This window comes from Bubalus kerabau, chromosome 4 (assembly GCF_029407905.1).
Source record: "Bubalus kerabau isolate K-KA32 ecotype Philippines breed swamp buffalo chromosome 4, PCC_UOA_SB_1v2, whole genome shotgun sequence".
Classification (NCBI taxonomy): domain Eukaryota; kingdom Metazoa; phylum Chordata; class Mammalia; order Artiodactyla; family Bovidae; genus Bubalus; species Bubalus kerabau.
This window is the reverse complement of record NC_073627.1, coordinates 81,375,392-81,389,649: the sequence shown is the minus strand read 5'-3', so window position 1 is coordinate 81,389,649 and position 14,258 is coordinate 81,375,392. Positions and strand designations below refer to the sequence as shown.

At 36.4% G+C, this 14,258-nt stretch overlaps 1 protein-coding gene across 7 annotated transcripts in view; it reads right to left on the bottom strand.

Annotated features, from left to right (window-relative positions):
• LINGO2 (leucine rich repeat and Ig domain containing 2) overlaps window positions 1–14,258 on the bottom strand; it is a 681,723-nt gene that overhangs the window by 303,905 nt on the left and 363,560 nt on the right. The window contains exon 5 of one of the 7 annotated variants that reach the window (XR_008713372.1): window positions 6,363–8,012. The exons of the other annotated variants lie outside the window; for them this stretch is intronic. The gene's annotated coding sequence lies outside the window, so the exon portion shown is untranslated. Of the gene's footprint in view, window positions 1–6,362; window positions 8,013–14,258 lie in introns of those variants that run through there. 7 annotated transcript variants of the gene reach the window in all.

Below are 14,258 nucleotides of genomic sequence, written 5' to 3'. Positions count from 1 at the left end.
TGTATCTATATTACCTTCTGTAAAATGTACTATGGGTTTAGTTTTGAGATATGCTATGAATCCCACTTCAAAAGGGAAAATCCAGGGGCATGAATATATTCATTTCAAAAATAAAAATGAAATTCTCACAACAAAGAAAGACAAAACCATATACCTGAACACATTTCTTCTTTGATTAATTATTCAACAGTTACATTTTTGTGGCAGAATTGTTTCCCCATTCAGTAACTTTGAATCCAGTTCTACTCTGATTAAAAAACATGGTGAATGTAAGGAAGCACTGAATATTACTTTTTAAATATTGCTGTAACTTGGTATAAGTGTAATTTAAATACAGCATGAAAATAAATGACATTTTCAGGTGTAATATGACATTGTTCCTATAAAATTCCAGTCTAAGTCATAAATCACAGCCTTCGAATCAAATACATAGGTGCAATGAAGCATTTCTAGCAAATAACTCATTTTAACAATGAAAAACCCATTGACATGCAGGATTTTGCAATCAGAGGTTCTCAGCTGCTCACCTTAAAATTAAAATTTCAGTCAGGTAAGGGCAAAATGAAGAAATCAGCATACCTCAGGTTTTATTTTAACCAAGACACCTTCTGAATCTAATTAAAATTAGGTGTTTGTTTCTTTGTCTGAACCACCAATTCCTATAATTGGGGTCCATGTAATTTGTTTGAGGAGGCCTTACAAATAGCTGTGAAAGAATAGAAGTGAAGAGCAAAGGAGAAAAGGAAAGATATAAGCATCTGAATGCAGAGTTCCAAAGAATAGCAAGGAGAGATAAGAAAGCCTTCCTCAGCTCCTCAGCCATCAATGCAAAGAAATAGAGGAAAACAATAGAACAGGAAAGATTAGAGATCTCTTCAAGAAAATTAGAGATACCAAGGGAACATTTCATGCAAAGATGGGCTCAATAAAGGATAGAAATGGTAGGGACCTAACAGAAGCAGAAGATAATAAGAAGAGGTGGCAAGAATACACAGAAGAACTGTACAAAAAAGATTTTCAAACCAAGATAATCATGATGGTGTGATCACTCACCTAGAGCCAGACATCCTCAAACATGAAGTCAAGTGGGTCTTAGAAAGCATCACTATGAACAAAGCTAGTGGAGGTGATAGAATTTCAGTTGAGCTATTTCAAATCATGAAAGATGATGCTGTGAAAGTGCTGCACTCAATATGCCAGCAAATTTGGAAAGCTCAGCAGTGGCCATAGGACTGGAAAAGGTCAGTTTTCATTCCAATCCCAAAGAAAGGCAATGCCAAAGACTGCTCAAACTACCCCACAATTGCACTCATCTCACACGCTAGTAAAGTAATGCTCAAAATTCTCCAAGCCAGGCTTCAGCAATACGTGAACCATGAACTTCCAGATGTTCAAGTTGGATTTAGAAAAGGCAGAGGAACCAGAGATCAAATTGCCAACATCTGCTGGATCATGCAAAAAGCAAGCGAGTTTCAGAAAAACATCTATTTCTGCTTTATTGACTATGCCAAAGTGTTTGACTGTGTGGATCACAATAAACTGTGGAAAATTCTGAAAGAGATGGGAATACCAGACCACCTGACCTGCCTCTTGAGAAACCTTTATGCAGGTCAGGAAGCAACAGTTAGAACTGGACATGGAACAACAGACTGGTTCCAAATAGGAAAAGGAGTACGTCAGGGCTGTATATTGTCACCCTGCTTATTTAACTTATATGCAGAGTACATCAGGAGAAACGCTGGACTGGAAGAAGCACAAGCTGGAATCAAGATTGCAGGGAGAAATATCAATAACCTCAGATATGCAGATGACACCACCCTTATGGCAGAAAGTGAAGAGGAACTAAAAAGCCTCTTGATGAAAGTGAAAGAGGAGAGTGAAAAAGTTGGCTTAAAACTCAACATTCAGAAAACTAAGATCATGGCATCCGGAACCCATCACCTCATGGCAAACAGATGAAGATACAGCAGAAACAGTGGCTGACTTTATTTTTCTGGGTTCCAAAATCACTGCAGATGGTGATTGCAGCCATGAAATTAAAGATGCTTACTCCTTAGAAGGAAATTTATGACCAACCTAGACAGCATTGAAAAGCAGAGACATTATTTTATCAACAAAGGTCTGTCTAGTAAAGGCTATGGTTTTTCCAGTGATCATGTATGGATGTGAGAGTTGGACTATAAAGAAAGCTGAGCGCCGAAGAACTGATGCTTTTGAACTGTGGTGTTGGAGAAGACTCTTGAGAGTCCCTTGGACTGCAAGGAGATCCAACCAATCTATCCTAAAGGAGATCAGTCCTGAGTGTTCACTGGAAGGACCAATGTTGAAGCTGAAACTCCAGTACTTTGGCAACCTGATGCAAAGATCTGACTCATTGGAAAAGACCCTGATGCTGGGAAAGATTGAGGGCAGGAGGAGAAGGGGACGACAGGGGATAAGATGGTTGGATGGCATCACTGACTTAATGGACATGGGTTTGGGTGGACTCCGGGAGTTGGTGATGGACAGTTTGGCCTAGCGTGCTGCCGTTCATGGGGTCGCAGCTGGACATGACTGAGCAACTGAACTCACTGAACTGATAATTTGTTTTAATAAATATTTAGAGAACTCTATATGTGCAGAAAAGACTGAGTAGAATGAAAGATGAGTAAGATCAATCCCTGCAGTTAAAGAGCTGAAAAATCTAGAAATGAAGAAAAGTCATGTACATAAACAGCATAATATTCCTGTATACCATGACAAGTTGCCAAAATTAAGGTATGAGGTGAGGGAGATATCATATACTTTTAAAGTAGATAGGCTTCACTAGGTAGAGGAGACCAAGGAGGTATTCAGGGGAGCAGCTGCAGTATGACCAATTTGGATAGATGAATAAAATTATCAGGTATCTCCAAAGAAGTGAACAGTTCAGTTGCAGGATAGTGTGATGGCTTGAAGACTAGAATCACCTGAAAGGAAGAATGCAAAGAAACTGGAGTAAGAGGGTCTTAACTTCTAATTTGAGGAACTTGTACTGAGTTAGGCAAGGAGCTACTGTGGACTGTTGCAGCATCCTGACTACAGGACAGACTGAAATGATGCTGTGCAATAGAAAGAAGAACAGGATGGTTATCAGGCTAGATGGGATGGCAGGAAAGAAGATGGAAACAAAAAGAAAGGTTTAAAGATCAAAGCAACAATCCAGACAAGATTTCAGGAGAGCATGAACTCTGACAGTGGTTATGACAGTGGAGAAAAGGGGATGGATGCTGGAAACTTCACAGAACTTAAAGCATAAAGACCTGGCTGCAGATTGTATATAGAAAAAGAGAGAGAGAGAGAAAGAAGCTGGTTCTAATACTCTGAATTTGGATACATATTGTAATACTATTAAGCAAAATATGGAATTCAAATGTATGAATTTATCCTCAGAAATAAGATAATGAGTTTGGTTCTGGATATTTTGAGTTTGGGATTGCTAATGGTACCTGGTAGAGAAGACTACAAGGAATTATAGACATAGATTGGATTAATATATAAATGTGGAAGTCATCTATGTACAGGTGGTAGTTGCAATCATTGGGATAGATGAGACAGCACAATTAGGGTACAGGAAATCCTATACCTAGGGTTTTATAAGATAAAAGTGTTTTAACATCTACTTTTGATGGGACAGGGAGAAGATCAAGAAAAGAGAAGGGCCAATAAATGAGAAAGAAAGTAGCAAAGAAAAAGAAGATACCTACAAATTAAGAAGGAATATGTTAGATGCTTTTGAACTGTGGTGTTGGAGAAGACTCTTGAGAGTCCCTTGGACTGCAAGGAGATCCAACCAGTCCATCCTAAAGGAGATCAGTCCTGGGTGTTGGTTGGAAGGACTGATGTTGAAGCTGAAACTCCAATACTTTGGCCACCTGATGCGAAGAGCTGACTCATTGGAAAAGACTCTGATGCTGGGAGGGATTGGGGGCAGGAGGAGAAGGAGATGACAGAGGATGAGATGGCTGGATGGCATCACTGACTCGATGGACATGAGTTTGAGTGAACTCCGGGAGTTGGTGATGGACAGGGAGGCCTAGGGTGCTACAGTTCATGGGGTCGCAGAGTCGGACATGACTGAGCAACTGAACTGAACTGAAACATACTGAAGGATATAAAATATTATTGGGAAATACTTTAAAAAACAACATAATTACAGGGATATATTGCACTCCTGTGCGATGAGACTGAATATTTAAAGAATAGCTATAGATGTCAAATTTCTTCAAACTACAGTGTATGTTAAAATGCAATGCAGATCAAATACCAACAGGACTTTTCTAGAAATTTGATAAAATTATGAGGATAGTTTAACTTGCTAAACATAACACCAGATAAAGGATAATACTGACAGTTTAAATGCAGTGAAAATGAAAATTTCTTAATAAGAGAAAGCAAAACAGGCAGCCACAGAAAGAGGAATGATGGAGGAGACTAAACCTAAGGACCAGAATTAAATCAAATGACCCAGGAACAGTATGGTTAATTAACTCATTGGTGGTTTTCATCAGAAACAGAGAATTCAATGTGTAATTGACATTAGTTAGTCCAAGGCCAATTTCTCATAAAATTTTTAGACCTAGATTTGGTTTTTAAGATTTATATTGTTTTCAGGTATATAGATTTGCTGTCTGGCAGACCAACATTCTAATGGTAGAATCAGTTGGGTCACATCTCTAACATATGGGTTGTTGTGAAGATTAAATGAAATAATACATATAAAGTGCTTAGCACAATGTGTGGTACATAGCAAGTACTCAATATAGCAATGGGTACTATTATTACATGCAATAGCTCTTCCAATTTCAGATAAGGAATTTGAAGCTCTGGTAATTGACAAAGATCTAACAGGAGCTGGCAGAACAAGAACTAAAATCCAGAAATTCCCTGAGGTCACAGGCTATATTTAAACCCTAGTAAGCTTTTGGTCCTGCTTCATTAATACCATGAACTATGATTACCCTGCTGTGCATAGAATAGGAGCCCACGTAAAGGATAAAACAGAAGTTCAGCTTTTCTTTGCTGTTTTCCTCTAAGTTCTTTCACGTTATCTGGTTCAGCTATAAGTTAAGTGAGAATGGCACGTTACACATTTAGTGATAGTTTTCTAAAATGGAAATTCAGAATCTATATAGTTGTTCTGTTCTTCCCTTCTATGTAGTTGGTATGTGTTGTTTAACAATAAAGCGGTGTTCTTTTTTGTTATGTTAACATTAAATATTTAGACTACCCACCAAGTGATATTTGGAACTCAGCAATTTTAAAAAAAGCATTAAAAGGTTCCTAAAAGAACTATTTAGAATCCCTCTAGTTAATAGTCACATACTATGTAATAGAGTTACAAACAGATCTTCCACTAGAGGGCTTTTGGTCTGGTTACAATCCTTTCGCGGATTTCAGTGTGAGCAGTATGGATGCTTAGTTTAGCATCTGACTGGTATTCAAAGGAGGGCTACAGAAAGACGGCAGCAAAGGAGCCACGTCTACTGAATACCTGAAATGCAAGCCACGCCTCCCAAAGCCACGCCCCCTCCACCATCCGTCATGCAGCAAAAGCATGAGACACTATGATGGCAACAGGCTATTAATTAATTAACCAACGTAAACAAGGCTTTATTTTTTTCTCAAAAATAAATAAATAAAAGCACAGTTTATGTAAAGTCTCATCTTAATGGTTCCATCTATTTACAATTCACTAAACACTGTACCAGCCTTAGTAAGAGATGGATCATCTAGTTTTGAGGCAGGTACCTACCTAAGGGAAAGTTCCCTTCCTCTTAAAACAATCTAGTATAAATTCCCTCTGCACAATATCCTAAGAAGGAGGCACAAAGTCACTGGAGGAAAACTTGTACTACATTTTATGATTTTGTAAGGCAGCTCTGCCTCTATCTTTAGAACACTCTCTGTGTTAAAGAGATCAACTTTTTTATTCATCCAACTTTCTATATAGCCTCTACCTTTGATCTTGGTTTTGCCCTGTGGAATTACACAGACTCACTCTGATCCCTTTAGCACACAACAATATCATGACTTCACTCCACACATATAGGCCTTCTTTTGGTTTAAATATCTTTTATTCCTCAGGGGAAAACGTTAGGATTTAAAATTTTATACCTAGGCCATTATTGTTTCTATTAACAAGCAACACAGTGATATTCACAGAAAAAGTCAAAGTTCAGAAAATATTAAACCTATGTGTCATTCTTTAAAATACTATCTGCATCTATGTTTAAGTAGCTTGACATTTAAGTTTCAAGAGTGGGGAGCTATGTTGCAAACTTATTTATGATAAATATCAAAATTGCTTAGTTATAAAGTTAAATCTAAAAAAATAGCTGAAGATGTGTTGACAGCATTAAAAGTGTGAAAAATTATTCTTAAACTAGAATAAGATTTAGAATAGAATATGATTTTAAAATATTTTGGAGTTCTATATACACATATTTAAAAAGAAAAGAATGGGGAAAATAAAAGTAGGCAAAATTTCTCCTCCTAACTATGGAGAAAGTTAAAACATACCATTTTGTTCTTATTTCATTAAAGAGGTGATTAAAAAAAAGTGGCAAAGTTCAAACGGTGTACACATATTTCCCAAAATGTTGAAAATAGAGCAAATAATCTTGGGTTATAGCAATAAATACATGGTACATTTCCAGTAAAAAGTCTCTGATAACTGTACAAGGAAAAATAAAATTCTAATATATATGGTTTACAAGAAAATCACTTAAAATAAAAGTAGAAACAAATATTAGAGTAGCAAAGAAGAACAAAAATTCCAGGAACGAGAGCGCTAATTTTAGACAGAAAATCATACACCTTGTGAACACACAAAAAAATGTGTATCTTAGTAAACATAAAATATCCAGTAACACAGTCACAGAACTTGGGAACTGAATAACTTAACATCAAAGTGTACACAACAAAACTAAAAAATACAATGATGATCAAACAGAAATACATCATTAGTAGGAAAACTCAACACATTCTTTCTCAGTTTTTTAATAGACAAAGTAAAAATAAAAATCAAAAATTAAGTTATAGGAATTTAAACAAGATTAATAAAGTAAACATTGAACCACATACCACCCTAATAGATAATTCATCTCTTTTCATGTTTTCATAGTTCATTAATAGAAACTGATAACAGAAATAATTATAATTTAATTGACTTCCATAAAAGAACATCTTGTACAGACAAATGATCAAAAAAAGGCAATCAAAGAAAAATAACAAAAATTCCAACAAGGGACAAAAATTACTTCTCACTTCTCTTAGGTTTAAAGAGAAAAATCAAAACTATAGTTGCACAACTACAGGTTGTATTAGAAGTGAAAACAATTAAAATATCTTTTAGAAAAACATGAGATATTAACCAAATATACTCTCAACTTCACATTTATACCTTTAAAAGCTTTTTAACAGACAATATAATAAAAGGAATAAAGGAAATTAAACTTTATATTAGAGAATTTGCAAACAATTTATTCAACAGATTCAATGAAAGAAGATGAAAAATTATTTATATTTATATATACACAGAAATCAATTAATCTAAATGTGAAAAAGGTTGAATTCATAAATTAATTAAAAATTGACTCTTCAAAAAAATAAAAATAAAACGGGTAATCTCCACAAGGGAAGCCACTCAAAACTTAAAGGTGTAGATAGGTTTCTAACATTAGAAAGGAAAAGGTAATAGATCTCATCTCTGTCATATATGAAATTATTAGTTCTATTTCTGAGGTCTAATGTCTTTTATAACCTAATATCTCATGTTTCAATTACAGTGGCTTTATAATGTTATTTGATATTTGATAGGGTAAATCCCTGGGCTTCCCTGATGGCTCAGTAGTTAAGAAGCTGCCTGCCAATGTAGGAGACGTGTGTTTGATCCCTGGGTCCAGAAGATCCCTTGGAGAAGGAAATGGCAACCCACTCCAGTACTCTCGCCAGAGAAATCCCATGGACAGAAGAGCCTGGCAGGCTATAGACTACGGGGTCACAAAAGTGTCAGACATGACTTAGCGACCAAACAGCAGGGTAAATCTCCACCTTAACAACTTAAAATACATTGAATATGACCATCCAGCTTTTATTTTTAGTAAATTTTAATTTTAAATTATTGAAAACCTCAATATTTATTGAGATTTTAACCGTGCAATAAATATATAAAATAATTTACATTTGTAAAGTTCATCTTTCCACACAGGAAATGAATTTGAGTACCAGTTTATTTCCACCTTCTTGTACATTTAACAAAAATGCTTTGTTCTTTCCCTATAACATTCACATATTTCTTACTACAGTTAACACTTAAGTATGTGTTACACATTTTGACATCAAAATTTTTCCCATCACAATTTCTTGCTTATTTTTAATGGTATGTAGGGTTAGACTAACAAATCAAAAGGTAATAAAGCAACTTTACTAGTGAAACAAATCATATATATATATTTTTGACAAGTATCAGAATTTCAAGTTTGGCCATTATTTACTCATCACATTTCTTAAATTCCTATCATAGAAGATAATGAAAACACATAACACGGAGATCTCAATATACCATTGGAAAAGCTTTGATCAGGATTGAACAGTGGAAAGCTTGAGGATAGAGAGTAACAAGATCAAGAGATTAGCCTTGGAGAGAAAAAATGCTATCTCTATGATCAGAGAAAAATGGTAAGGGTGTGCCAGAATTAGAGGGTGAAGGGGGCCTGCAAGTTGATGGACTTCAGAAAATGTGCTTAAAAATAGTATGTGTAGGAGAGAAATTTTCCCTGTATAGAAGTCATTCACTGATAAACCATTTCCAAGTAAAACTGAACTTTTAGAGGAACGATGTGGGAAAATTAATGTTTCTATTGAAATTAAAAATTATAAATACTTAAATTTGCTGAAATATTAAAGGGATTTTAGATATTTTCATGAAAAGGAAGTGAGAAATTATTCTCACTTACAAAATTAAATAACAAATAAGATTAATATTTTCAGCCATGTCATACATTTGGAAACCTGCATAAAATGGTATCCTCAGTTCTAAGATATAGTACTCTCTTCCTTAATGTGTTTCAAAGGACATATTCCCACATAGGTATAGTAAAACTTTCTATTTGTGTAATGATTTTGTAAGGCTACTTGCAAAGTTCTATTATCTTTCACCATATTCTGTGAGATAAGTAAGGAAAAGGGGCCATTAACTCCCTTTTACAGATGATACCATCAAGACACTCAATTCCAATGACCCTTAGCATGATTATGATAAAAAGGCCCATTCTGAATTCTAGGCATCTTATCAAGAGGATGCTTCCCTTGCTTTAGTTATATGTCTAGCACTATCCTTTATACTAAAATGTTCTCTAATATGTTCAGTGTTAGTATTTAAGGTTTATATTTCATGAAAAAAATTTAGTACAAAAACATCCTTATACTGTCAAATTCAAACCCCATGCTAATAATGTCTATAAAACTATCTCTTATATATGACATCTTTTTCATGGAACGCGGCATGGAAAAAAGCTGAAAAATAGCATTATTTGGAAAGAAGGCCATGCCAATTGCATTGCTGTGAATATTAATAACAAGCCTCCCATTTCAATGGAAAATATCTTAGGGTCATCCAAATCTGGAATGATCTCTTAAGTCTTTTAGAACAAATTAAGGGATGGGGCTTCCCTGGTGGCTCAGATGGTAAAGAATTCACTGCAATGCAGGAAACCTGGGTTCAATCCCTGGGTTGAGAAGATCCCCTGGAGGAAGGCATGGCAACCCACTCCAGTATTCTTGCCTGGAGAATCCCCACGGGCAGAGGAGCCTGGGGGGCTACAGTCCATGGGGTTGCAAAGAGTTGGAGATGACTGAGTGACTAAGCAGCAGCATACTTCTCTTAAGACAGATACTGTGACAGCTTAAGTATGTATGTTTCATATCTCCATTAATATAAACGACATGTATACTATAAACAACATATATATCTTTGTCCTCTACTTCATCCCTTGTTAAGAAAAAAATGATAGACAACCTAACTGAACAAACTTGAGCTACAGTGAGTTTGGGCAGTTAAACATATTCTACTTCCTATTCACAGAATTTTTATACTACAGATGCCATTAGAGTCTTAAGTTACATTATCAGAAGTTTAAGTATATCTGGGGCAGAGGAAAGGCAACTTCCTAAAACAACCAACATACGATTCCACCTCCGTGAGAAAGACACACTGCAGTGGTAGGAAGCACGAAGAGAATGTGAAGGACTACTATCAGAAATGGATAGAAGGGCAGGCTCAGAGCCTGATTGATAAAACAACAGCTACTTCAACAAGGAAAGATACCTTCTATTTCATTCTCTGCTCCTCCTCCTGCAGGGGCAATGATCCCACCTCCCTCCAGTCTCCCAGGACCTCCTGCCCAGGGATGAAGCTAGCACCCCACATGGGGGGCCCTCCCATGATGCCAATGATGAGCTCTCCTCCTCCTGGGATCATGCCAGTGGGACCTGCTCCTAGAATGAGGCTGCCTATGGAAGGCCACATACTCATGATGCCTGGGGCCCCAGTGATGAGACCTTCTGCCTGTCTCATGATGGTGCCCACCTGGCAAGGAAAGACCTGACCAGAAAGATAAAGACATTGGAGAGCCTCCTCATATCAATTTTACATGACTTGCTTTACTTCATTAGAAGATCATGGTGCTGTGACTTGGGATGTTTTCTAAGAGAATAACAAGGAAAACTTGTTCCCCCTTCCTATCAAAATGAGACTAGTTTTGGAGGGAAGTAATGCAACCAAAAAAAACAAAAGTGATTTTCATTTGTATTGTGAAATGTGAAAATAAAATTTTCAACTCTTTAAAAAACAATCCTGTGGGAAATCATGTAATCAACACATATATAAAAGCCTGACTTGATTAAAACAGAAAACCAAAATGATAGGTATCACTATAGAATAGTTGGGTGAGTGTAAGTTTGACCTGCAGGGTTACTTCCATTTAACACATATTAAAAGTTCCTGTGCTGATTCAGTCAGTAAAAGTAGGTTTCTTATTTAACAATGCTAGTGTTGAGAATGGAGAAGGCAATGGCAAGCCACTCCAGTACTCTTGCCTAGAAAATCCCATGGATGGAGGAGCCTGGTGGGCTACAGTCCATGGGGTCGCCATGAGTCGGTCGCGACTGAGCGACTTCACTTTCACTTTTCACTTTCATGCAATGGAGAAGGAAATGGCAACCCACTCCAGTGTTCTTGCTTGGAGAATCCCAGGGACGGCAGAGCCTGGTGGGCTTCTGTCTATGGGGTCGCACAGAGTCAGACACTACTGAAGCGACTTAGCAGCAGCAGTGTTGAGAAATAGCAATTTTTATAAACAAACTAGAATTAGAGATCAGGCTGCAATCAGCTTTGAAATACCAAGCTGGGAGATAGTTATTAATCATTGAAAAGAAAAAGCCAAATAATAAGCTTTCTAGAGCTACTCTAGACCATGGTGTTACTTAGAACACCTCCTCCCCTCACCCAAAATATTTGTTGTTCAGTAATTCAGTTGTGTCCAACTCTTTGTGACCCCATGGACTCTAGCACTCCAGGCTTCCCTTTCCTTCACCATCTTCCAGAGCTTACTCAAACTCATGTTCATTGAGTCAGTGATGCCATCCAACCATCTCATCCTCTATCGTCCCCTTCTTATCCTGCCTTCAATCTTTCCCAGCATCAGGGTCTTTTCTAATGAGTCAGTCCTTTGTAATAGGTGACCAAAATACTGGAGGTTCATCTCCAGCATCATTCCTTCCAATGAATATTCTGGACTGATTTCCTTTATGATTGACTGGTTTGATCACCTTGCAGTCCATAGGACTCTCAAGGGTCTTCTCCAACACCACATTCCAAAAATATCAATTCTTTAGTGCTCAGTCTTCTTTATGGTCCAACTCTCACATCCATAAATGACTATTGGAAAAACCATAGCTTTGACTAGATGGACCTTTGTTGGTAAAGTAATGTCTCTGCTTTTTAATATGCTGTCTAGGTTGGTCATAGCTTTTCTTCCAAGGAGCAAGCATCTTTTAATTTCGTGGCTGCAGTCACCATCTGCTGTGATTTTGGAGCCCAAGAAAATAAAGTCTGTCATTGTTTCCCATCTATATGCCATGAAGTGATGGGACCAGAGCCCAAGAAAAGAAAATCTGTCACAGCTTCCACTTCTTCCCTTTTGCCATGAAGTGAGGGGACCAGATGCTATGATCTTAGTTTTTTGAATGTTGAGTTTTAAGCCAGCTTTTTCACTCTCCTCTTTTGCCTTCATCAAGAGGCTCTTTAGTTCTTCCTTTTCTGCTATAAGGGTGGTGTCATCTGCATATCTGAGGTTATTGATATTTCTCCTGGCAATCTTGATTCCTGCTTGTGCTTCACCCAGCCTGGCCTTTTGCATGATGTACTCTGAATATAAGTTAAATAAGCAGGGTGACAATATACAGCCTCGACATACTGCTTTCCCAATTTGGAACTAGTCCATTGTTCCATGTCTGGTTCTAACTGTTGCTTCAACATGTACACATACAAATGTGCACAATTACATATATTAACATATACATGTTAACATATATTAACATATACATGTTAACATATATTAACATATATCAACATATAACATATTACATATATTATACATATATAATATGATTTGTGAGAAGATATTTTTTAGGAAAAATAAGGTGCAGAGTAAATTTTACTTTAGAAAATACCTTTGCAACATTGTACCTATCTACCTATCTATCTTCCTAAAATCAATTTGATTCATGTGGCTATTTATTCATAGGAAAAATCTTTGAGGTTTTACCCAAAACCCTCTAGAGTAATTCGACCTGAAGATGTATACTTCTTCTGATGAAAGTATATTTTCCTATGCTGAAAATGAAGTTTAATGTATTTGATATACTCAGACCAGTGATTGAGTTTGGATCAGATATTAATCTTTATTTTTCAAGTTTCTTAGAATAACTGTGGCTATAAATGTGTTTAATAGGCTTACTACACATGAACTGCAACAAGAATTATTTAAAACTAAAAATAAAAGAAGAAGGAAAGTAAGAGGATAGTCTTTCTTTTTTTCTTCTTTTTTTTCACAATCATGTGCTTTACAAAAGAAGGTTCCTTAAAATAATTGGCCATAAGAGATTTTTCTAGATTGAAGTAGGTTGATTGAATAATCAAATTCCACAGCGTAATGGAAATAATAAACCTGCTAAAGCCCAACTTTGCAAAAAAAAAAGCCCACTTGAGTTTATTGGAGAGAATTTTGTATCAATGCTAAATGAAATAGCAAGCATGCAAGAATAATTACTTTTACTTACTGTTCTCATTAAAGAAAAAAAATGAGTTATCATTCTTTTAGTCAGAAATAAAAATTCTTTCCCTATCATTACCATTAACTTGACTTGTTTTATAATTTAGAGAAGAAATCCTTTAAAATTCTTTCTTGAAGTAAAAGAAGGAATAGGCAATTTGAATCAAACAAAAGGGGGCACTTTTTCTTTGATCTAACAATTATCTTAAGTTTTTGACAAAAGTGCTACAAATTATTCTGATGGGAAGGGCAATGTTTGGGTGCCATGACTATTATGCTTCAATTTAACATTCACTTTCAGACATGAAAAAATCTGACTATAAAGACAAGGGAAAAAAAACGTTCTGTTTTCTCACTGTGGGAAGAAATGGAAGTTGACTAAAAGTGAGTATTACTTGAAGGCCCTGTCCTCATGGACCTTACAAACTTGTGGTTAGGAAAGTAAAGGGTTTGGCATGATGGTAACATCTTTTTGAGTTCTCATAACACAGTGACTTCCATGCCACTGTTTTCAAAATACGCAGACAGACGTTGGTTTCTGGGAAGATGGAATGGACGTACTTTCCCCTATTTCTCTCACTAAGTGCAACTAAAAATCCCATAGCGTATACACAAAGTGTTTCTTTTCCCTAATATATGTAGATTTGGAGCTGAAGAACACAGTAGCATGGAAACACCAACAACAGGTACAGACCAAAATAGTGCCAACAGAAGTCTCCCCTCAGGGATGCAGGGGACACAGGTTTGATCCCTGGCCGGGGAACTAAGATCCCATATGTCAAGGAGAAACCAAGCCAGTGAGCCACAACTAGAGAGTCCATGTGCTGTGATGAAAGATCCTGCCTGCCGCAACTAGGACCCAAGCCAGGCAAATAAATTAAATATTTCCTTTTTAAAAGTCTG